General features: G+C 37.2%; 1 long non-coding RNA gene across 2 annotated transcripts; it reads right to left on the bottom strand.

Moving 5' to 3' along the window:
• LOC128531038 (uncharacterized) lies at positions 1 to 26660 on the bottom strand. 2 transcript variants are annotated; one of them, XR_008361177.1, is made up of 6 exons: positions 26477 to 26660; positions 1565 to 1767; positions 1316 to 1453; positions 734 to 812; positions 356 to 567; positions 1 to 235 (listed from the first exon to the last, which is right to left on the bottom strand). It is a non-coding gene; the product is annotated as an uncharacterized LOC128531038 (long non-coding RNA). The 2 variants fall into 2 exon arrangements; XR_008361176.1 differs by lacking the exons at positions 1 to 235; positions 356 to 567; positions 734 to 812; positions 1316 to 1453; positions 1565 to 1767 and adding exons at positions 22548 to 25737; positions 25861 to 26142.

Genomic DNA, 26660 nt, shown 5'->3' with positions numbered 1-26660 from the left:
TTGTGTCAATATAAACTTTTATTCCAACTAAAGACCTTATAAAACAAAGCCATTGAGCCTGCCAAATCACCATTTATGCCAGCTCCACCTTCTCCTCCATGCTGTTCTGTTAAAAACCTCCTCCTACACGTCTGCTCCTTCATCCCGGTTCCTTTTCTTCAAAACCGCCTCTTGAATGTCTGCTTCTTCTGCCCATCCTTCAACTTTACTCCTCCTCCCACTTCACCCAGGGCTCCTTCAGTTTGAGAAGATATTATAGAAATCATGTGTAACCAAAGTACTTACAATTGACAAACCTGAGGTCTTTGGCTGTTAAAAAAAGATTTACTTAACATTTACTGTAATTTGCAATTACCAGATGTTTGTGAGGTGGCTTCAAAGAGACTTGGCTGACAGAATATCATCCTCTTCACCTTACTGGTTCCATGAATTTTGCGAGTGACCTTCCAGGACACTTCCTGTTCCTACGAAGGTATCCTGCATCGAGAGGTTAAAAAAAAAAAAAAAAAAGCCAAAGAGCTAGGGTGCTCTTACACCAGTAGGGCCTCGAACTGTGATCCTTTGATCCTGTGGTGAAAGATGAAAGAATTGTTTAAGCATTCTAGAGTTTACACATTGATTCAAAGTATCTGGATTTGTGACATTCACATTGTTCATCACCAACAATGGCAAAATCCAAATTCTAAACAATATACATGTTTGTTTTAATTACCCCCTTCCCCCCCATACACACCTTGGGAGTTTAGAGTCACCAGAATCACTGGAACAATTGATGTATGCAGTTGGAGATGTGGAGCTGGTCTAGTCTTATCCTGTTAAAATAAAGATACAATATTCTGAAGACATTTTTATAGTTGGACCACCACATGACTACAGACCCAGTTTGTACATGCAAGTCCCTATAATATAAAAATCTGCATCCTTTATATTTACCTGCTTGGATATTTATAAATAGATACACCACTTTCATAAGATATTTGTTCCAATTACATAAATGAGCAGATTTTGAAGGAGGCACACATTTGGTTTGGCTTGAAAAGCAGGTTTGAAGCTCTCTAATGCCAGTTCCTTTGTAACATATCTATCCTCTCTACATGGAGTGATGGTAGGTTTCTAAAAATATACAGATGTAATGTCAATCACTTGAGCACAATTTAACATTTGCCTACAGAGTAAGCATAAATAAATACATACAGCATTCCTGAGCCCATGTTGACTACATAAGACCAAAGGAGCACAGAATCTTTAATGGTGATATTAGATTAAGAGCTACCTTCCCAATACACAAACACCTAGAGACCAACTTCAAACATACCTCAAGTTTGTGGATTTTTTGCAGGTGCTTGTCTAGTCTAATGTATTTAGCCTTGCAGAATTGGACTGGACAGGTGGTGGATGTAGGAGCATCAGGCCAGAGGCATCAGAAGCAGGCTACTGCTGTCTCAAAGTAAAGCTGTAGAAATAAACAGATTATTTTAAAACAAAATGGGCATTTAAGCAAATGTAAAACTGCATCCAATGCAGGTTCAAATTAAGCCTAGAAAAGAGAAAACAGGATACTTACTGTCAGTGAGAAAGTTTGGGTAAAAGAGCAGATTCAGTAACCTTTTCTGTGGACCTTGGGTGCTGGGCTACATCAGCATACACTTGACCACAAATGGGACACCTACAGGTATATCCACCTAGTCGATCGATGCACCTTCGAGAAAGCCGTAGCCTGCCACTCTGCTCCTGATGCCTATGGCCCGATACTCCCACATCCACCACCTGTAAACATTATATTCACAAAAGAGAAACATTTTTAGAAATGCTGCATCACAACCATATTTTGGGGAATAGAGACTCATTAATGAGCTGTTAAAGGGTGCCAGTCTGCTAAAGATTTACAAAGATAACTGCATGAAAAACAGTGATGGTTTTAACCAAGTCCTACATATAAGCTTAAACAAAAAATCACAATAACACACTACCTGCACCCTACAGATATTAAGGCATGCCATTACTCTTTGTTTCTTACCTGCACACTGACAACTTCTCCCTCCACTCAAGAAATTCTTCCCTCAAAAGACCTGCTATTTAAGTGCTTAAACTAATCAACAAGTCTGATCTGATTGGCTGCAGCTCCATTAATTGTTTTCTGCACCTGATTGTGTTCAGTTCATCAAAGGAACACAATCTTATCCTTGGAAATTCACTGGATTGGGAGCTACTGAGATGTTTTAATGATTTTAATGTTTTAAAGTCTAAAGCTATTTCTTTAAAATTAATTCAATAAATTCATTATATAAAGTTAAAATGATCCCTGGTTTTGTCTTTTCTACACAACAGCAAAGGCCCTAAATATGACTCCAAGTTTCAGCAGTTCGTTGAGACCAACTTCTCAATATATGATGGTTCAAAGACCCAACTTCTAGACTTAAGTCCCTTAACTATAAAAGCCAGTGAAAAAAAGTTAACAATGAATGATTAAGGTTTTTATTAAAATGCATCCAAAAAAAGTCCAACAATAATGTTGTGAATCAGCAAATGAATTCATATTTCTTAAATTGAAATACAACAAGCACCAAGAAAGGATCTGTTACTTTGCAGAAAACATTTGTTTAAAAATAACCAATTACATTCCATACAAACTTAAATAATTCTTTTGATTGTGTAAAGCTGCTTTGGGACAATGACAATTGTTAAAAGCTCTATGCAAATAAAATTGAATTGAATTAAATATGACTCCAAGTTTCAACAGTTCATTGAGACCAACTTCTCAGTATATGATGGTTAAAAGACCCAACTTCTAGACTTAAGTCCCTTAACTATAAAAGCCAGTGAATAAAAAGTTAACAATGCATGATGAAGGTCACTGTACACGTATGACTAAAGGTGTTCAGTAGGGATTATGCACTACACTGTGAGAACATGGTACACTCTTATTGAAGGCCTATACAGTAGAGTCAGAGGTTAACCCTGCACCGTTTCATGAATCCTCCATTAGCATCTGCACGTAAGGGGGGTCTTTTAACATGCTTAATATCATTGTAAAGCAGAACTTTTCAGATTTTTTCCTACGTTTTAAGGCTCTTTTCAGCTGTAATTTCCTTTACATTAAGTTGACTAGTGTTTAGATCTTTGCCGTTGTATGATAAAAGGTGTGCACATGCCACAGAATCAGAGGATTGCCATTAACGTCTCCTTTGCTGCAAGAGCGCGCTAGTTTACCCCAGTTACAAGTATATTAGCAACAAGAATACATCTAGCACTTAATTGTATTTTCAGATGCAGCAGGTCTACATAAGCCCAGGTACAGCAAGTATCCTGGAAAATTAATCTTCAAAAATTGTGATGGAACCAATAAGATTAAGAGGCATACATGTGAGTTACAACAGTCAGCGGTATGCAACTATTTACATATAAACTTCTGTAAGGCTTAACATTAACAGACTAGACAAGCACACCAGCAATGATCTCCCATCTTGATGAGGTTCAAGACAGCAGTTGAAGAGGGCATTGGGAGGGAGATGGATGAAACTTTAAGGTGATCACTGAAAAACATGCATCCTCCTTCAAACTCTTGCAGGTCTGGTCAAATAAAAAACACAAGACTGAAAATACATGCAACCTTCACTGTATTTAAAAAACGTGTATATATATATATATATATATATATATATATATATAAGTACTAAGTACCTCTCATCCCTCCCCGCTGAGCGAGCTCGGCCGATCAGCTCTGTCTGGATCTCTGGCTGCGAGAGGTTACAGCATCACCAGGGAACCGAACTAGGGAGCACTTTACCACTGCACTACTCAGAGTCCAGCTAAAAGCATTTTAAATGCAGCAACTTTAATATATGCAATCATAGTAACTGCACTCATTTTAGATGTTTGACGATCAATGGCTAATGGGAGATTTTTTTTAAGGTGCTCTGAATGTTATTTATGATGTATATATTCTCTTTAGTATTATAATATTATATATATATATATATATATATATATAACACTCCTACATCCACCACCTGACCATGGAAACATTAATCACAGAACAAACATTTTTAGAAATGCTGCATCACATGACCATATTTTATTTTTGTCCAGTACATTTAATCTTAATTCCAAGATTACAGTATGTAAAGCATGTTTCTGATATACATGGGAAATAATCTATTACCAGCTATTAAAGTAGAAAGACCGTGTGTAACGAAGAGTGTCGGGGGAAAAATCAAACGCGTCACTCCGGAGTTAATGTGTTAACGACGCATGCGCGCGTGCACAGCGATGGCGGAAATAAAAACTAGTACTGGGACGAAGCGCGCCGTGTGTGTAGAAATCCCGGAAGTGTTTACGGCATCCGACGTCATGGATGACGTTTGAAGCCTCGCTGCGATTGGCGGAAGTGGGTCGTGTCTTGCCGTAATGTGAGTGGATTTATTTTTATTATTTTTTTTAAGGTGCTCTGAATGTTATTTATGATGTATATATTCTCTTTAGTATTATAGGTCTCATGCTTTGTTGTTTTTTGTGTTCACTGTCTTGTTTCGTAAAAATATATATATATAAAACCGGAAGTACTTTCGCCTCCGAGTGGCGCAGTGGCAAAGCGCTCGCCCTATCATCCGGGGATCGCCGGTTCGAACCCCGGGTGATGCTGTTGTCCTCACACAGCCGGAGGCACAGAGAGAGCTAAATTGGCCGAGCTCTCTCAGGGGGGGTGATGACATTAATCATTCAGGGCGTCTGTGAGCCACGGCGTTCGGAGGAACCACGTGACAGCCCTTAGCCTGAGTGGTAGTATGTGAGAGCCCCCCCAGTAATTCGAAAGCAAATTGGACACGCTTAAATTAAAAAAAAATTGTAAATATGTATATATGTAAATATGTATATATATTTATTTTCATTTGTGTTCTAATCGTATATTTATACATTCTATATTTATGTATAAATATACGATTCATTTAGAATATATATAGAATATATGATTTAGAATATAGAATATATGATTCGTATATTTATATATATTATATTTATATATAAATATACGAATCATTTGTCTTTTAAAGATTGGCACGCTAATGAATCTGTTTCATTTGCATTGGATGTTCAGGCCTATTACGAAGGAACAGAATATCTAAATCCTTGTGTTTCACCAAGATGTTAATGTGAGGTTATTGAGGTCGAGCCGGTTGACGACTCATTTCGAATCGCAATGACGTTTGCTCTGTAGCCAAGGACTAAGATCCTTGGTTTTGTCTTTCTTACACAACAGCAAAGGCCCTAAATATGACTCCAAGTTTCAGCAGTTCGTTGAGACCAACTTCTCAGTATATGATGGTTAAAAGACCCAACTTCTAGACTTAAGTCCCTTAACTATAAAAGCCAGTGAATAAAAAGTTAACAGTGCATGATGAAGGTTACAGTACACATATGACTAAAGGTGTTCAGTAGGTTTTATGCACTACACTGTGAGAACATGGTACACCCTTATTACAGGCCTGTACAGCAGGGTCAAAGGTTAACCTTCCACTCTCTCATAAATCATACTTTAGCATTTTAACATACTGTATATTATTGTTAAACAGACCTTTCAGAAAGAGCAGAATCTAATCATAATCCTACTACAATGAGCTTTTGTACAACGGTACATTTTACACACAGAGTCAAAGGTCAAAGGTCAATCCTGCACTGGTAATCAAGCCTATTTTGTAGGAACAGAATGTCTGATTAACTTGTGTTATACCAAGCTGTTAAGGTGGCATTCTAAGCTTATATTTCTGATTAGAATGATTTATATATATTTTAAAGAATTTGATTGGGACGCTTATGAACACGTGCATTTCTATACTGCTTTTAGGCCGATGAATCTGTTTCAGAGGTCAAATGTGCATTAGACGTTGAGGCCTGTATCGGAGGAACAGAATGTCTGACTAACTTGTGTTATACCAAGATGTTAAGGGGGCATTCTAAGCTTTTATTTTTGATTAGAATGATCTGTATATCTTTTAAAGTATTTGATTGGGACGCTTATAAATACGTGCGTTTAATGCTGCTTTTTAGGCCCTATAAATCTGGTTCAGAGCTCAAATGTGCACTGGACGTTCAGGCCTATATCGGAGGAACAGAATGTCTGACTAACTTGTGTTATGCCTTGATCTAAAGGTGGCATTCTAAGCGTTCATGTTAGTTCTATATGATTTATGTATCTTATAAAGTATTTGATCAGGATGCTTATGAATACGTGCGTTTCTATGCTGCTTTTAGGCCGATAAATCTGGTTTAGAGCTCAAATGTGCATTAGACGTTTAGGCCTATATCGGAGGAACAGAATGTCTGACTAACTTGTGTTATACAAAGATGTTAAGGGGGCATTCTAAGCTTTTATTTTTGATTAGAATGATCTGTATATCTTTTAAAGTATTTGATTAGGACGCTTATAAATTTGTGCGTTTAATGCTGCTTTTTAGGCCGATAAATCTGGTTCAGAGCTCAAATGTGCATTAGACGTTCAGGCCTATATCGGAGGAACAGAATGTCTGACTAACTTGTGTTATACCAAGATGTTAAGGGGGCATTCTAAGCTTTTATTTTTGATTAGAATGATCTGTATATCTTTTAAAGTATTTGATTGGGACGCTTATAAATACGTGTGTTTAATGCTGCTTTTTAGGCCGATAAATCCGGTTCAGAGCTCAAATGTGCATTAGACGTTCAGGCCTGTATCGGAGGAACAGAATATCTAAATCCCTTGTGTTTTACCAAGATGTTAATGTGAGGTTATTGAGGTCGAACCGGCTGACGACTCATTTCGAATCGCAATGAGGTTTGCTCTGTAGCCAAGGACTAAGATCCTTGGTTTTGTCTTTCTTACACAACAGCAAAGGCCCTAAATATGACTCCAAGTTTCAGCAGTTTGTTGAGACCAACTTCTCAGTATATGATGGTTAAAAGACCCAACTTCTAGATTTAAGTCCCTTAACTATAAAAGCCAGTGAATAAAAAGTTAACAGTGCATGATAAAGGTTACAGTACACATATGACTAAAGGTGTTCAGTAGGTTTTATGCACTACACTGTGAGAACATGGTACACCCTTATTACAGGCCTGTACAGCAGGGTCAAAGGTTAACCTTGCACTGTCTCATGAATCATACTTCAGCATTTTAACATACTGTGTATCATTGTTAAACAGACCTTTCACAAAGAGCAGAATCAAATAATTCTACTACAATGAGCTCTTGTACAATGGTACATTTTACACACAGACTCAAAGGTCAAAGGTCAATCCTGCACTGGTAATCAGGCCTACTTCAGAAGAAGAGAATGTCTGACTAACTTGTGTTATACCAAGATGTAAAGGTGGCATTCTAAGCTTTTATGTGTGTTCTAAATGATTCATGTATCTTTTAAAGAATTTGATTAGGACGCTTATGAATACGTGCGTTTTTATCCTGCTTTTAGGCCGATAAATCTGGTTCAAAGCTCAAATGTGCATTAGACATTCAGGCCTGTATCGGAGGAACAGAATGTCTGACTAACTTGTTTTATGCCATGATGTAAAGATGGCATTCTAAGCTTTCAGTTCAGCTTTAAATGATTAATGTATCTTTTAAAGAATTTGATTAGGATGCTTATGAATACGTGCGTTTTTATGCTGCTTTTAGGCCGATAAATCTGTTTCAGAGCTCAAAAGTGCACTGGACGTTCACGGCTATTCCGGAGAAACAAAATGTCTGACTAACTTGTGTTATACCAAGATGTAAAGGTGGCATTCTAAGCTTTTATTTCTGATTAGAATGATCTGTATATCTTTTAAAGTATTTGATTGGGACACTTATAAATACGTGCGTTTAATGCTGCTTTTTAGGCCGATAAATCTGGTTCAGAGCTCAAATGTGCATTAGACGTTCAGGCCTGTATCGGAGGAACAGAATGTCTGACTAACTTGTGTTATACCAAGATGTAAAGATGGCATTCTAAGCTTTCAGTTCAGCTTTAAATGATTAATGTATCTTTTAAAGAATTTGATTAGGATGCTTATGAATACGTGCGTTTAATGCTGCTTTTTAGGCCGATAAATCTGGTTCAGAGCTCAAATGTGCATTAGACGTTCAGGCCTATATCGGAGGAACAGAATGTCTGACTAACTTGTGTTATACAAAGATGTTAAGGGGGCATTCTAAGCTTTTATTTTTGATTAGAATGATCTGTATATCTTTTAAAGTATTTGATTGGGACGCTTATAAATACGTGCGTTTAATGCTGCTTTTTAGGCCGATAAATCTGGTTCAGAGCTCAAATGTGCATTAGACGTTCAGGCCTATATCGGAGGAACAGAATGTCTGACTAACTTGTGTTATACCAAGATGTTAAGGGGGCATTCTAAGCTTTTATTTTTGATTAGAATGATCTGTATATCTTTTAAAGTATTTGATTGGGACGCTTATAAATACGTGTGTTTAATGCTGCTTTTTAGGCCGATAAATCCGGTTCAGAGCTCAAATGTGCATTAGACGTTCAGGCCTGTATCGGAGGAACAGAATATCTAAATCCCTTGTGTTTTACCAAGATGTTAATGTGAGGTTATTGAGGTCGAACCGGCTGACGACTCATTTCGAATCGCAATGAGGTTTGCTCTGTAGCCAAGGACTAAGATCCTTGGTTTTGTCTTTCCTACACAACAGCAAAGGCCCTAAATATGACTCCAAGTTTCAGCAGTTTGTTGAGACCAACTTCTCAGTATATGATGGTTAAAAGACCCAACTTCTAGATTTAAGTCCCTTAACTATAAAAGCCAGTGAATAAAAAGTTAACAGTGCATGATAAAGGTTACAGTACACATATGACTAAAGGTGTTCAGTAGGTTTTATGCACTACACTGTGAGAACATGGTACACCCTTATTACAGGCCTGTACAGCAGGGTCAAAGGTTAACCTTGCACTGTCTCATGAATCATACTTCAGCAATTTAACATACTGTGTATCATTGTTAAACAGACCTTTCACAAAGAGCAGAATCAAATAATTCTACTACAATGAGCTCTTGTACAATGGTACATTTTACACACAGACTCAAAGGTCAAAGGTCAATCCTGCACTGGTAATCAGGCCTACTTCAGAAGAAGAGAATGTCTGACTAACTTGTGTTATACCAAGATGTAAAGGTGGCATTCTAAGCTTTTATGTGTGTTCTAAATGATTCATGTATCTTTTAAAGAATTTGATCAGGATGCTTATGAATACGTGCGTTTTTATGCTCCTTTTAGGCCAATAAATCTGGTTCAAAGCTCAAATGTGCATTAGACATTCAGGCCTGTATCGGAGGAACAGAATGTCTGACTAACTTGTTTTATGCCATGATGTAAAGATGGCATTCTAAGCTTTCAGTTCAGCTTTAAATGATTAATGTATCTTTTAAAGAATTTGATTAGGATGCTTATGAATACGTGCGTTTTTATGCTGCTTTTAGGCCGATAAATCTGTTTCAGAGCTCAAAAGTGCACTGGACGTTCACGGCTATTCCGGAGAAACAAAATGTCTGACTAACTTGTGTTATACCAAGATGTAAAGGTGGCATTCTAAGCTTTTATTTCTGATTAGAATGATCTGTATATCTTTTAAAGTATTTGATTGGGACACTTATAAATACGTGCGTTTAATGCTGCTTTTTAGGCCGATAAATCTGGTTCAGAGCTCAAATGTGCATTAGACGTTCAGGCCTGTATCGGAGGAACAGAATGTCTGACTAACTTGTGTTATACCAAGATGTAAAGATGGCATTCTAAGCTTTCAGTTCAGCTTTAAATGATTAATGTATCTTTTAAAGAATTTGATTAGGATGCTTATGAATACGTGCGTTTAATGCTGCTTTTTAGGCCGATAAATCTGGTTCAGAGCTCAAATGTGCATTAGACGTTCAGGCCTATATCGGAGGAACAGAATGTCTGACTAACTTGTGTTATACAAAGATGTTAAGGGGGCATTCTAAGCTTTTATTTTTGATTAGAATGATCTGTATATCTTTTAAAGTATTTGATTGGGACGCTTATAAATACGTGCGTTTAATGCTGCTTTTTAGGCCGATAAATCTGGTTCAGAGCTCAAATGTGCATTAGACGTTCAGGCCTATATCGGAGGAACAGAATGTCTGACTAACTTGTGTTATACCAAGATGTTAAGGAGGCATTCTAAGCTTTTATTTTTGATTAGAATGATCTGTATATCTTTTAAAGTATTTGATTGGGACGCTTATAAATACGTGCGTTTAATGCTGCTTTTTAGGCCGATAAATCTGGTTCAGAGCTCAAATGTGCATTAGACGTTCAGGCCTGTATCGGAGGAACAGAATATCTAAATCCCTTGTGTTTTACCAAGATGTTAATGTGAGGTTATTGAGGTCGAACCGGCTGACGACTCATTTCGAATCGCAATGAGGTTTGCTCTGTAGCCAAGGACTAAGATCCTTGGTTTTGTCTTTCTTACACAACAGCAAAGGCCCTAAATATGACTCCAAGTTTCAGCAGTTTGTTGAGACCAACTTCTCAGTATATGATGGTTAAAAGACCCAACTTCTAGATTTAAGTCCCTTAACTATAAAAGCCAGTGAATAAAAAGTTAACAGTGCATGATGAAGGTTACAGTACACATATGACTAAAGGTGTTCAGTAGGTTTTATGCACTACACTGTGAGAACATGGTACACCCTTATTACAGGCCTGTACAGCAGGGTCAAAGGTTAACCTTGCACTGTCTCATGAATCATACTTCAGCATTTTAACATACTGTGTATCATTGTTAAACAGACCTTTCAGAAAGAGCAGAATCAAATAATTCTACTACAATGAGCTCTTGTACAATGGTACATTTTACACACAGACTCAAAGGTCAAAGGTCAATCCTGCACTGGTAATCAGGCCTACTTCAGAAGAAGAGAATGTCTGACTAACTTGTGTTATACCAAGATGTAAAGGTGGCATTCTAAGCTTTTATGTGTGTTCTAAATGATTCATGTATCTTTTAAAGAATTTGATCAGGATGCTTATGAATACGTGCGTTTTTATGCTCCTTTTAGGCCAATAAATCTGGTTCAAAGCTCAAATGTGCATTAGACATTCAGGCCTGTATCGGAGGAACAGAATGTCTGACTAACTTGTTTTATGCCATGATGTAAAGATGGCATTCTAAGCTTTCAGTTCAGCTTTAAATGATTAATGTATCTTTTAAAGAATTTGATTAGGATGCTTATGAATACGTGCGTTTTTATGCTGCTTTTAGGCCGATAAATCTGTTTCAGAGCTCAAAAGTGCACTGGACGTTCACGGCTATTCCGGAGAAACAAAATGTCTGACTAACTTGTGTTATACCAAGATGTAAAGGTGGCATTCTAAGCTTTTATTTCTGATTAGAATGATCTGTATATCTTTTAAAGTATTTGATTGGGACACTTATAAATACGTGCGTTTAATGCTGCTTTTTAGGCCGATAAATCTGGTTCAGAGCTCAAATGTGCATTAGACGTTCAGGCCTGTATCGGAGGAACAGAATGTCTGACTAACTTGTGTTATACCAAGATGTAAAGATGGCATTCTAAGCTTTCAGTTCAGCTTTAAATGATTAATGTATCTTTTAAAGAATTTGATTAGGATGCTTATGAATACGTGCGTTTTTATGCTGCTTTTAGGCCGATAAATCTGTTTCAGAGCTCAAAAGTGCACTGGACGTTCACGGCTATTCTGGAGGAACAAAATGTCTGACTAACTTGTGTTATACCAAGATGTTAAGGGGGCATTCTAAGCTTTTATTTTTGATTAGAATGATCTGTATATCTTTTAAAGTATTTGATTGGGACGCTTATAAATACGTGCGTTTAATGCTGCTTTTTAGGCCGATAAATCTGGTTCAGAGCTCAAATGTGCATTAGACGTTCAGGCCTATATCGGAGGAACAGAATGTCTGACTAACTTGTGTTATACAAAGATCTTAAGGAGGCATTCTAAGCTTTTATTTTTGATTAGAATGATCTGTATATCTTTTAAAGTATTTGATTGGGACGCTTATAAATACGTGCGTTTAATGCTGCTTTTTAGGCCGATAAATCTGGTTCAGAGCTCAAATGTGCATTAGACGTTCAGGCCTATATCGGAGGAACAGAATGTCTGACTAACTTGTGTTATACAAAGATCTTAAGGGGGCATTCTAAGCTTTTATTTTTGATTAGAATGATCTGTATATCTTTTAAAGTATTTGATTGGGACGCTTATAAATACGTGCGTTTAATGCTGCTTTTTAGGCCGATAAATCTGGTTCAGAGCTCAAATGTGCATTAGACGTTCAGGCCTATATCGGAGGAACAGAATGTCTGACTAACTTGTGTTATACCAAGATGTTAAGGGGGCATTCTAAGCTTTTATTTTTGATTAGAATGATCTGTATATCTTTTAAAGTATTTGATTGGGACGCTTATAAATACGTGTGTTTAATGCTGCTTTTTAGGCCGATAAATCTGGTTCAGAGCTCAAATGTGCATTAGACGTTCAGGCCTGTATCGGAGGAACAGAATATCTAAATCCCTTGTGTTTTACCAAGATGTTAATGTGAGGTTATTGAGGTCGAACCGGCTGACGACTCATTTCGAATCGCAATGAGGTTTGCTCTGTAGCCAAGGACTAAGATCCTTGGTTTTGTCTTTCTTACACAACAGCAAAGGCCCTAAATATGACTCCAAGTTTCAGCAGTTTGTTGAGACCAACTTCTCAGTATATGATGGTTAAAAGACCCAACTTCTAGATTTAAGTCCCTTAACTATAAAAGCCAGTGAATAAAAAGTTAACAGTGCATGATAAAGGTTACAGTACACATATGACTAAAGGTGTTCAGTAGGTTTTATGCACTACACTGTGAGAACATGGTACACCCTTATTACAGGCCTGTACAGCAGGGTCAAAGGTTAACCTTGCACTGTCTCATGAATCATACTTCAGCATTTTAACATACTGTGTATCATTGTTAAACAGACCTTTCAGAAAGAGCAGAATCAAATAATTCTACTACAATGAGCTCTTGTACAATGGTACATTTTACACACAGACTCAAAGGTCAAAGGTCAATCCTGCACTGGTAATCAGGCCTACTTCAGAAGAAGAGAATGTCTGACTAACTTGTGTTATACCAAGATGTAAAGGTGGCATTCTAAGCTTTTATGTGTGTTCTAAATGATTCATGTATCTTTTAAAGAATTTGATCAGGATGCTTATGAATACGTGCGTTTTTATCCTGCTTTTAGGCCAATAAATCTGGTTCAAAGCTCAAATGTGCATTAGACATTCAGGCCTGTATCGGAGGAACAGAATGTCTGACTAACTTGTTTTATGCCATGATGTAAAGATGGCATTCTAAGCTTTCAGTTCAGCTTTAAATGATTAATGTATCTTTTAAAGAATTTGATTAGGATGCTTATGAATACGTGCGTTTTTATGCTGCTTTTAGGCCGATAAATCTGTTTCAGAGCTCAAAAGTGCACTGGACGTTCACGGCTATTCCGGAGAAACAAAATGTCTGACTAACTTGTGTTATACCAAGATGTAAAGGTGGCATTCTAAGCTTTTATTTCTGATTAGAATGATCTGTATATCTTTTAAAGTATTTGATTGGGACACTTATAAATACGTGCGTTTAATGCTGCTTTTTAGGCCGATAAATCTGGTTCAGAGCTCAAATGTGCATTAGACGTTCAGGCCTGTATCGGAGGAACAGAATGTCTGACTAACTTGTGTTATACCAAGATGTAAAGATGGCATTCTAAGCTTTCAGTTCAGCTTTAAATGATTAATGTATCTTTTAAAGAATTTGATTAGGATGCTTATGAATACGTGCGTTTTTATGCTGCTTTTAGGCCGATAAATCTGGTTCAGAGCTCAAATGTGCATTAGACGTTCAGGCCTATATCGGAGGAACAGAATGTCTGACTAACTTGTGTTATACCAAGATGTTAAGGAGGCATTCTAAGCTTTTATTTTTGATTAGAATGATCTGTATATCTTTTAAAGTATTTGATTGGGACGCTTATAAATACGTGCGTTTAATGCTGCTTTTTAGGCCGATAAATCTGGTTCAGAGCTCAAATGTGCATTAGACGTTCAGGCCTATATCGGAGGAACAGAATGTCTGACTAACTTGTGTTATACAAAGATCTTAAGGGGGCATTCTAAGCTTTTATTTTTGATTAGAATGATCTGTATATCTTTTAAAGTATTTGATTGGGACGCTTATAAATACGTGCGTTTAATGCTGCTTTTTAGGCCGATAAATCTGGTTCAGAGCTCAAATGTGCATTAGACGTTCAGGCCTATATCGGAGGAACAGAATGTCTGACTAACTTGTGTTATACCAAGATGTTAAGGGGGCATTCTAAGCTTTTATTTTTGATTAGAATGATCTGTATATCTTTTAAAGTATTTGATTGGGACGCTTATAAATACGTGTGTTTAATGCTGCTTTTTAGGCCGATAAATCCGGTTCAGAGCTCAAATGTGCATTAGACGTTCAGGCCTGTATCGGAGGAACAGAATATCTAAATCCCTTGTGTTTTACCAAGATGTTAATGTGAGGTTATTGAGGTCGAACCGGCTGACGACTCATTTCGAATCGCAATGAGGTTTGCTCTGTAGCCAAGGACTAAGATCCTTGGTTTTGTCTTTCTTACACAACAGCAAAGGCCCTAAATATGACTCCAAGTTTCAGCAGTTTGTTGAGACCAACTTCTCAGTATATGATGGTTAAAAGACCCAACTTCTAGATTTAAGTCCCTTAACTATAAAAGCCAGTGAATAAAAAGTTAACAGTGCATGATAAAGGTTACAGTACACATATGACTAAAGGTGTTCAGTAGGTTTTATGCACTACACTGTGAGAACATGGTACACCCTTATTACAGGCCTGTACAGCAGGGTCAAAGGTTAACCTTGCACTGTCTCATGAATCATACTTCAGCATTTTAACATACTGTGTATCATTGTTAAACAGACCTTTCAGAAAGAGCAGAATCAAATAATTCTACTACAATGAGCTCTTGTACAATGGTACATTTTACACACAGACTCAAAGGTCAAAGGTCAATCCTGCACTGGTAATCAGGCCTACTTCAGAAGAAGAGAATGTCTGACTAACTTGTGTTATACCAAGATGTAAAGGTGGCATTCTAAGCTTTTATGTGTGTTCTAAATGATTCATGTATCTTTTAAAGAATTTGATCAGGATGCTTATGAATACGTGCGTTTTTATGCTCCTTTTAGGCCAATAAATCTGGTTCAAAGCTCAAATGTGCATTAGACATTCAGGCCTGTATCGGAGGAACAGAATGTCTGACTAACTTGTGTTATACAAAGATCTTAAGGGGGCATTCTAAGCTTTTATTTTTGATTAGAATGATCTGTATATCTTTTAAAGTATTTGATTGGGACGCTTATAAATACGTGCGTTTAATGCTGCTTTTTAGGCCGATAAATCTGGTTCAGAGCTCAAATGTGCATTAGACGTTCAGGCCTATATCGGAGGAACAGAATGTCTGACTAACTTGTGTTATACCAAGATGTTAAGGAGGCATTCTAAGCTTTTATTTTTGATTAGAATGATCTGTATATCTTTTAAAGTATTTGATTGGGACGCTTATAAATACGTGCGTTTCTATGCTGCTTTTAGGCCGATAAATCTGGTTCAGAGCTCAAATGTGCATTAGACGTTCAGGCCTGTATCGGAGGAACAGAATATCTAAATCCCTTGTGTTTTACCAAGATGTTAATGTGAGGTTATTGAGGTCGAACCGGCTGACGACTCATTTTGAATCGCAATGAGGTTTGCTCTGTAGCCAAGGACTAAGATCCTTGGTTTTGTCTTTCTTGCACAACAGCAAAGGCCCTAAATATGACTCCAAGTTTCAGCAGTTTGTTGAGACCAACTTCTCAGTATATGATGGTTAAAAGACCCAACTTCTAGATTTAAGTCCCTTAACTATAAAAGCCAGTGAATAAAAAGTTAACAGTGCATGATAAAGGTTACAGTACACATATGACTAAAGGTGTTCAGTAGGTTTTATGCACTACACTGTGAGAACATGGTACACCCTTATTACAGGCCTGTACAGCAGGGTCAAAGGTTAACCTTGCACTGTCTCATGAATCATACTTCAGCATTTTAACATACTGTGTATCATTGTTAAACAGACCTTTCAGAAAGAGCAGAATCAAATAATTCTACTACAATGAGCTCTTGTACAATGGTACATTTTACACACAGACTCAAAGGTCAAAGGTCAATCCTGCACTGGTAATCAGGCCTACTTCAGAAGAAGAGAATGTCTGACTAACTTGTGTTATACCAAGATGTAAAGGTGGCATTCTAAGCTTTTATGTGTGTTCTAAATGATTCATGTATCTTTTAAAGAATTTGATCAGGATGCTTATGAATACGTGCGTTTTTATGCTCCTTTTAGGCCAATAAATCTGGTTCAAAGCTCAAATGTGCATTAGACATTCAGGCCTGTATCGGAGGAACAGAATGTCTGACTAACTTGTGTTATACAAAGATCTTAAGGGGGCATTCTAAGCTTTTATTTTTGATTAGAATGATCTGTATATCTTTTAAAGTATTTGATTGGGACGCTTATAAATACGTGCGTTTAATGCTGCTTTTTAGGCCGATAAATCTGGTTCAGAGCTCAAATGTGCATTAGACGTTCAGGCCTATATCGGAGGAACAGAATGTCTGACTAACTTGTGTTATACCAAGATGTTAAGGAGGCATTCTAAGCTTTTATTTTTGATTAGAATGATCTGTATATCTTTTAAAGTATTTGATTGGGACGCTTATAAATACGTGCGTTTCTATGCTGCTTTTAGGCCGATAAATCTGGTTCAGAGCTCAAATGTGCATTAGACGTTCAGGCCTGTATCGGAGGAACAGAATATCTAAATCCCTTGTGTTTTACCAAGATGTTAATGTGAGGTTATTGAGGTCGAACCGGCTGACGACTCATTTTGAATCGCAATGAGGTTTGCTCTGTAGCCAAGGACTAAGATCCTTGGTTTTGTCTTTCTTGCACAACAGCAAAGGCCCTAAATATGACTCCAAGTTTCAGCAGTTTGTTGAGACCAACTTCTCAGTATATGATGGTTAAAAGACCCAACTTCTAGATTTAAGTCCCTTAACTATAAAAGCCAGTGAATAAAAAGTTAACAGTGCATGATAAAGGTTACAGTACACATATGACTAAAGGTGTTCAGTAGGTTTTATGCACTACACTGTGAGAACATGGTACACCCTTATTACAGGCCTGTACAGCAGGGTCAAAGGTTAACCTTGCACTGTCTCATGAATCATACTTCAGCATTTTAACATACTGTGTATCATTGTTAAACAGACCTTTCAGAAAGAGCAGAATCAAATAATTCTACTACAATGAGCTCTTGTACAATGGTACATTTTACACACAGACTCAAAGGTCAAAGGTCAATCCTGCACTGGTAATCAGGCCTATTTCAGAAGAAGAGAATGTCTGACTAACTTGTGTTATACCAAGATGTAAAGGTGGCATTCTAAGCTTTTATGTGTGTTCTAAATGATTCATGTATCTTTTAAAGAATTTGATTAGGACGCTTATGAATACGTGCGTTTTTATGCTCCTTTTAGGCCAATAAATCTGGTTCAAAGCTCAAATGTGCATTAGACATTCAGGCCTGTATCGGAGGAACAGAATGTCTGACTAACTTGTTTCATGCCATGATGTAAAGATGGCATTCTAAGCTTTCAGTTCAGCTTTAAATGATTAATGTATCTTTTAAAGAATTTGATTAGGATGCTTATGAATACGTGCGTTTTTATGCTGCTTTTAGGCCGATAAATCTGTTTCAGAGCTCAAAAGTGCACTGGACGTTCACGGCTATTCCGGAGGAACAAAATGTCTGACTAACTTGTGTTATACCAAGATGTAAAGGTGGCATTCCAAGCTTTTATTTCTGATCAGAATGATCTGTATATCTTTTAAAGTATTTGATTGGGACACTTATAAATACGTGCGTTTAATGCTGCTTTTTAGGCCGATAAATCTGGTTCAGAGCTCAAATGTGCATTAGACGTTCAGGCCTGTATCGGAGGAACAGAATGTCTGACTAACTTGTGTTATACCAAGATGTAAAGGTGGCATTCTAAGCTTTTATTTCTGATTAGAATGATCTGTATATCTTTTAAAGTATTTGATTGGGACGCTTATAAATACGTGCGTTTAATGCTGCTTTTTAGGCCGATAAATCTGGTTCAGAGCTTAAATGTGCATTGGACGTTCAGGCCTGTATCGGAGGAACAGAATGTCTGACTAACTTGTGTTATGCCTTGATCTAAAGGTGGCATTCTAAGCGTTCATGTTAGTTCTATATGATTTATGTATCTTATAAAGTATTTGATCAGGATGCTTATGAATACGTGCGTTTCTATGCTGCTTTTAGGCCGATAAATCTGGTTCAGAGCTCAAATGTGCATTAGACGTTCAGGCCTATATCGGAGGAACAGAATGTCTGACTAACTTGTGTTATACCAAGATGTTAAGGGGGCATTCTAAGCTTTTATTTTTGATTAGAATGATCTGTATATCTTTTAAAGTATTTGATTGGGACGCTTATAAATACGTGCGTTTCTATGCTGCTTTTAGGCCGATAAATCTGGTTCAGAGCTCAAATGTGCATTAGACGTTCAGGCCTGTATCGGAGGAACAGAATATCTAAATCCCTTGTGTTTTACCAAGATGTTAATGTGAGGTTATTGAGGTCGAACCGGCTGACGACTCATTTCGAATCGCAATGAGGTTTGCTCTGTAGCCAAGGACTAAGATCCTTGGTTTTGTCTTTCTTACACAACAGCAAAGGCCCTAAATATGACTCCAAGTTTCAGCAGTTTGTTGAGACCAACTTCTCAGTATATGATGGTTAAAAGACCCAACTTCTAGATTTAAGTCCCTTAACTATAAAAGCCAGTGAATAAAAAGTTAACAGTGCATGATAAAGGTCACTGTACACGTATGACTAAAGGTGTTCAGTAGGTTTTATGCACTACACTGTGAGAACATGGTACACCCTTATTACAGGCCTGTACAGCAGGGTCAAAGGTTAACCTTGCACTGTCTCATGAATCATACTTCAGCATTTTAACATACTGTGTATCATTGTTAAACAGACCTTTCAGAAAGAGCAGAATCAAATAATTCTACTACAATGAGCTCTTGTACAATGGTACATTTTACACACAGACTCAAAGGTCAAAGGTCAATCCTGCACTGGTAATCAGGCCTATTTCAGAAGAAGAGAATGTCTGACTAACTTGTGTTATACCAAGATGTAAAGGTGGCATTCTAAGCTTTTATGTGTGTTCTAAATGATTCATGTATCTTTTAAAGTATTTGATGAGGAGGCTTATGAATACGTGCGTTTTTATGCTCCTTTTAGGCCAATAAATCTGGTTCAAAGCTCAAATGTGCATTAGACATTCAGGCCTGTATCGGAGGAACAGAATGTCTGACTAACTTGTTTTATGCCATGATGTAAAGATGGCATTCTAAGCTTTCAGTTCAGCTTTAAATGATTAATGTATCTTTTAAAGAATTTGATTAGGACGCTTATGAATACGTGCGTTTTTATCCTGCTTTTGGGCCGATAAATCTGGTTCAGAGCTCAAATGTGCATTAGACGTTCAGGCCTGTATCGGAGGAACAAAATATTCAAATCCTTGTGTTTCACCAAGATGTTAATGTGAGGTTATTGAGGTCGAGCCGGTTGATGACTCATTTCGAATCGCAATGACGTTTGCTGTGTAGCCGAGGACTAAGATCCTTGGTTTTGTCTTTCTATATATATATAACACTCCTCCATCCACCACCTGACCATGGAAACATTAATCACAGAACAAACATTTTTAGAAATGCTGCATCACATGACCATATTTTATTTTTGTCCAGTACATTTAATCCTAATTCCAAGATTACAGTATGTAAAGCATGTTTCTGATATACATGGGAAATAATCTATTACCAACTATTAAAGTAGAAAGACCGTGTGTAACGAAGAGTGTCGGGGAAAAATCAAACGCGTCACTCCGGAGTTAATGTGTTAACGACGCATGCGCGCGTGCACAGCGATGGCGGAAATAGAAACTTTTTTTTTTTTTTTTTACAAACCAATGACGTTTATTTTGCAGTCACAATGCTTACACTATATGTAGCAGACATCCAAACAATTCAACCAGCTATCTTATCACGCAGAAAGGACTCCACACATACACACACACACACACGCCAAACAGACACATTCATATCAGGTGAACCCCCCCCCAAAAAAAAAAGGAAAACGTAATTGAGTGTTGAACATAGTTAAAGAGATGAGCTAGTTCTTCACAAACAGTTAGCAGCAGCATGTTGAGAAGTAGCACAATATCGTCGCTAAAAATATTCCATTCTGGTTCTGTAAATCTATCATATTTCTGATGCACAATTTCTTTGTTGCTTTTAAAATGAAATGGAATTCTTTACAGGGGAAAAAAAAATAAAGTAAAGAGGGGTAAAGGGGTAAGGGGCAAGCTAGAGGAAAACTGGCAAGTGTGATCAGCTCTTGCTTTAACAATGCTTAGTACCAAGTTGTGTTTTATTTTTAAAGTACACAGTTGCAACCTGTAAAGGGGCACCAGTCTGTGGGGGAAAAAAAGGGTTTAGTGAGAAAACAAGTGAAGGCTGATCTAATGTATCCACACACGAGTCATCTTGAACGTTACATTTCTCAAAAGACCCTAGACACAGAGTCGGTTGGCCATACGTCCCATTTCTGTTCTTAACTCGCCTGTGTTGACTTCCCCTTGTTTGAAAATAGAAACTAGTGACAGACCGAAGCGCGCCGTGTGTGGAGAAATCCTGGAAGTGTTTACGGCGTCCGACGTCATGGATGAGAGGTGTGTTCTATATTTATGTATAAATATACGATTCATTTAGAATATATATAGAATATATGATTTAGAATATAGAATATATGATTCGTATATTTATATATATTATATTTATATATAAATATACGAATCATTTGTCTTTTAAAGATTGGCACGCTAATTAATCTGTTTCATTTGCATTGGACGTTCAGGCCTATTACGAAGGAACAGAATATCTAAATCCTTGTGTTTCACCAAGATGTTAATGTGAGGTTATTGAGGTCGAACCGGCTGACGACTCATTTCGAATCGCAATGACGTTTGCTCTGTAGCCAAGGACTAAGATCCTTGGTTTTGTCTTTCTTACACAACAGCAAAGGCCCTAAATATGACTGCTAGTTTCAACAGTCCGTTGAGACCAACTTCTCAGTATATGATGGTTAAAAGACCCAACTTCTAGGTTTAAGTCCCTTAACTATAAAAGCCAGTGAATAAAAAGTTAACAGTGTATGATGAAAGTTACAGTACATGTATGACTAAAGGTGTTCAGTAGGGATTATGCACTACACTGTAAGAACATGGCACACCCTTATTACAGGCCTGTACAGCAGGGTCAAAGGTTAACCTTTGTCTCTGTGTGTAAAATCATAAATCATCCTTCAGCATTTTAACATAGTGTATATCATTGTAAGGCAGACCTTTCAGAAAGAGCAGAATCTAATCATAATCCTACTACAATGAGCTTTTGTACAACGGTACATTTTACACACAGGGTCAAAGGTCAATCCTGCACTGGTAATCAGGCCTATTTCAGAGGAACAGAATGTCTGACTAACTTAGGTTATGCCATGATCTAAAGATGGCATTCTAAGCTTTTAGTTTAGCTTTAAATGATTAATGTATGTTTTAAAAAATTTGTTGAGGAGGCTTATGAAAACAGGCGTTTTTATGCTGCTTTTAAGCCGATGAATCTGATTCAGAGGTCAAATGTGCATTAGACGTTCAGGCCTGTATCGGAGGAACAGAATGTCTGACTAACTTGTGTTATGCCTTGATCCAAAGGTGGCCTTCTAAGCGTTTATGTTAGTTCTATATGATTTATGTTTCTTATAAAGTATTTGATCGGGATGCTTATGAATACGTGCGTTTTATGCTGCTTTAGGGCAATAAATCTGGTTCAAAGCTCAAATGTGCATTAGACGTTCAGGCCTGTATTGGTGAAACAGAATATCTAAATCCTTGTGTTTCACCAAGATGTTAATGTGAGGTTATTGAGGTCGAACCGGTTGACGACTCATTTCGAATCGCAATGACGTTTGCTCTGTAGCCAAGGACTAAGATCCTTGGTTTTGTCTTTCTTACACAACAGCAAAGGCCTTAAATATGACTCCAAGTTTCAGCAGTTTGTTGAGACCAACTTCTCAGTATATGATGGTTAAAAGACCCAACTTCTAGACTTAAGTCCCTTAACTATAAAAGCCAGTAAATAAAAAGTTAACAGTGCATGATGAAGGTCACTGTACATGTATGACTAAAGGTGTTCTGTAGTCAAGTGCTTAAGAAATATGCTTTTCACACCAAACATTTTTATTAAAATGCATTGAAAAAAAGTCCAATAATGATATTTTTTTAAATAAAAATGATTTTTTGGATGACCAACAAAATTGGTTTTCTTACATAAAACATGATAGAAAAAACAACTCGTCTGAATATATCTGTGTAATAACTTGTTCTAATGAATACGCCTGTATTAAAGAAGAAAAAATACAAACAACAAAAAAAAACTAGTGTAGCCATTTAAGCTTAGTGTCTGTACAGTATAGTAAAACATTTAACAAGAAAATGTAGTGTGACCATTTATGTGACTGTTGTGAATCAGCAAATGAATTCATATTTCTTAAATTGAAATACAACAAGCACCAAGAAAGGATCTGTTACTTTGCAGAAAACATTTGTTTAAAAATAATCAATCACATTCCATACAAACTTAAATAATTCTTTCGATTGTGTAAAGCTGCTTTGTGACAATGACAATTGTTAAAAGCTCTATACAAATAAAATTGAATTGAATTAAATATGACTCCAAGTTTCAGCAGTTCGTTGAGACCAACTTCTCAGTATATGATGGTTCAAAGACCCAACTTCTAGACTTAAGTCCCTTAACTATAAAAGCCAGTGAAAAAATGTGAATAAGAAGTTAACAAGGCATGACCAGGTTGCAATGCACATTAGCTGATGTATGTTTGGGAGCAAATATAACCACTGACAGACAAAAATCTAAGAAAGAGCACAAACACTTTTAAAAACAATAGCGTATATTAAAGTTGCTGCATTAAAAAAGCTTTTAGCTGGATCTCAGTTCCAGTGATGGATGTTAAACTAGCCATAGATCGTCAAACATCTAAAAAAAGAGCACAACTGCTATGATGGCATATGTTAAAGTTGCTGCATTAAAAAAGCTTTTAGCTGGATCTCAGTTCCAGTGATGGATGTTAAACTAGCCATAGATCGTCAGACATCTAAAAAAAGAGCACAACTGCTATGATGGCATATGTTAAAGTTGCTGCATTAAAAAAGCTTTTAGCTGGATCTCAGGAGTGGGCAGACCCTGACTCCCCATTGCCCCACAGAAACCCTTGTCCTTTCAGGGGTGAGTGTTTAAAGTGGGCCGCCAAACTTGCCAGATAGGACTCGGGTTTTATTAGGTCTTTCCTAAAGATTTTATTATTCTTACTGATGTGAATAAAAAAATGTATTTAAAAAATTGTGTGGGGTTCAAGTGATGGATGTAAAACTAGCCATAGATCGTCAGACATCTAAAAAAAGAGCACAACTGCTATGATGGCATATGTTAAAGTTGCTGCATTTAAAAAGCTTTTAGCTGGATCTCAGCAACAGAGGCAAGATGTGCGATACCTCTATTAGTACATCTACCTGCTCAAAAAACATCTGGACTATAAACCGGTGGCTCTACTCTTCCACAAGATGATGTTTGAAACTGCCCATGTTCGGTGGTGGGAACTGAACCCCTCATTTTGTTGTCTACCAACTAAAGGTCAAAATACATATGCTAATCCAGCACACACGGCGGGAAGACAACCACTTCCAGTATGTGGAGATATCAAAGTGGAATTCTATCAAAAACAGAGCAAGATGAGAAGGACTAAGATGTTTTACTTCTGGGTAAACACATTCCTTATCCCTGGATCAGTGGGGAACAGATTATTTTCCACAAACTTTAAGGTGAAGCTATATTTCACAAAAACATTGGAGGAACCATCCAACTCAGAGGACAGCCCTTCCGCATGCGTAACCAGTGACATGACAATGAACCGGATCATTATATCATTTTTCTGACTAATATTGATACCCAGGAAGGGATAGAGGCCATAAAAATATCTTAAAAAAGAATCCAAACGCATCCAGGCCTGAACAAAAGCTTTTGACTTTTAGAGGCATGATCACAATACAAGCACATGTAGGAAAGGCGTGGTAGACAGACCCTCCAGCCAATCTGAACTTTTAATTGAACGACGGAGGGAGAATCTGTCAGCGATCAGGTAAGAAAACCAGGATAACTGCATGTATTAATATCTGTATGGTGCAGGTAGTGATTACTGTAAATGTTTAAGATGTATGTAAAACTCGATGTCTGAGGAAAAACATATTGGGTCTTGCAATATGGGTCTGGGCAAGTTGGCTTTGACCATATTGGGTTTTGCATACATTCATAACAAATATTTATAATTATCCTGCTTAAATGGTTAAAGGGTCTTTTACGGACATGTTGGGTTTTTTCATACAAAGATGTTGGGTAATTTAAATGTTTTAAAGTTTAAATCACTCATGAAGGTTTTTAAAACCTATTTCTTTTAAATTAATTCAATAAATTCATTATATAAAAGTAAAATGATCCTTGGTTTTGTCTTTCTTACACAACAGCAAAGGCCCTAAATATGACTCCAAGTTTCAGCGGTTCGTTGAGACCAACTTCTCAGTATATGATGGTTAAAAGACCCAACTTCTAGACTTAAGTCCCTTAACTATAAAAGCCAGTGAATAAAAAGGTAACAATGCATGATAAAGGTTACAGTACATGTATGACCAAAGATGTTCCGTAGGGATTATGCACTACACTGTGAGAACATGGTACACTCTTATTGAAGGCCTATACAGTAGAGTCAGAGGTTAACCCTGCACCGTTTCATGAATCCTTCATTAGCATCTGCACGTAAGGGGGGTCTTTTAACATGCTTAATATCATTGTAAAGCAGAACAGATTTTTTCCTACGTTTTAAGGCTCTTTTCAGCTGTAATTTCCTTTACATTAAGTTGACTAGTGTTTAGATCTTTGCCGTTGTATGATAAAAGGTGTGCACATGCCACAGAATCAGAGGATTGCCATTAACGTCTCCTCTGCTGCAAGAGCACGGTAGTTTACTCCAGTTACAAGTATATTAGCAACAAGAATACATCTAGCACTTAATTGTATTTTCAGATGCAGCAGGTCTACATAAGCCCAGGTACAGCAAGTATCCTGGAAAATTAATCAGTAAAAATTGTGATGGAACCAATAAGGTTAAGAGGCATACATGTGAGTTACAACAGTCAGCGGTATGCAACTATTTACATATAAACTTCTGTAAGGCTTAACATTAACAGACTAGACAAGCACACCAGGAATGATCTCCCATCTTGATGAGGTTCAAGACAGCAGTTGAAGAGGGGATTAGGAGGGAGATGGATGAAACTTCAAGCTGCTCACTGAAAAACATGCATCCTCCTTCAAACTCCTGCAGGTCTGGTCAAATTAAAAACACAAAAAAAAAGACTGAAAATACATGCAACCTTCACTGTATGAAAAAAAGTATATATATATATATATATATATATATATATATATATATATATAAGTACTAAGTACCTCTCATCCCTCCCCGCTGAGCGAGCTCGGCCGATCAGCTCTGTCTGGATCTCTGGCTGCGAGAGGTTACAGCATCACCAGGGAACCGAACTAGGGAGCACTTTACCACTGCACTACTCAGAGTCCAGCTAAAAGCATTTTAAATGCAGCAACTTTAATATATGCAATCATAGTAACTGCACTTTTTTTAGATGTTTGACGATCAATGGCTAGTTTTTTCTCCCAAACCTTCATGAGTTGGTTTTTCATCAGCCTCTGACCCAACACTCCTACATCCACCACCTGATCATGGAAACATTAATCACAGAAATGCTGCATCACATGACCATATTTTATTTTTGTCCAGTACATTTAATCCTAATTCCAAGATTACAGTATGTAAAGCATGTTTCTGATATACATGGGAAATAATCTATTACCAGCTATTAAAGTAGAAAGACCATGTGTAACAAAGAGTGTCGGGAAAAAATCAAACGCGTCACTCCGGAGTTAATGTGTTAATGACGCATGCGCGCGTGCACAGCGATGGCGGAAATAGAAACTATTTTTTCCTGCTTTCACAGACCATTAATTTATTCTACAACTGAACAGTCATAAATCCAAGTCTCACACTTACACTTTCCTGTAGAACTGTAGGCTGTAAAAACTGTGGGGAGTCGGTTGCATTTACACTGTTTTGCTCAGTGCATGGACTTCTGTGTAAATACACAAGTAGTGAAAGTGCATAATAATGATAATAAAAACAACAACAACGGAGCGGAAATAGAAACTAGTGACAGACCGAAGCGCGCCGTGTGTGT

The sequence above is a fragment of the Clarias gariepinus genome, chromosome 1 (genome assembly GCF_024256425.1).
Source record: "Clarias gariepinus isolate MV-2021 ecotype Netherlands chromosome 1, CGAR_prim_01v2, whole genome shotgun sequence".
Taxonomy (NCBI): Eukaryota; Metazoa; Chordata; class Actinopteri; order Siluriformes; family Clariidae; genus Clarias; species Clarias gariepinus.
The sequence above is the reverse complement of the archived record's forward strand: the minus strand, read 5'-3'. Positions and strand labels throughout refer to the sequence as shown.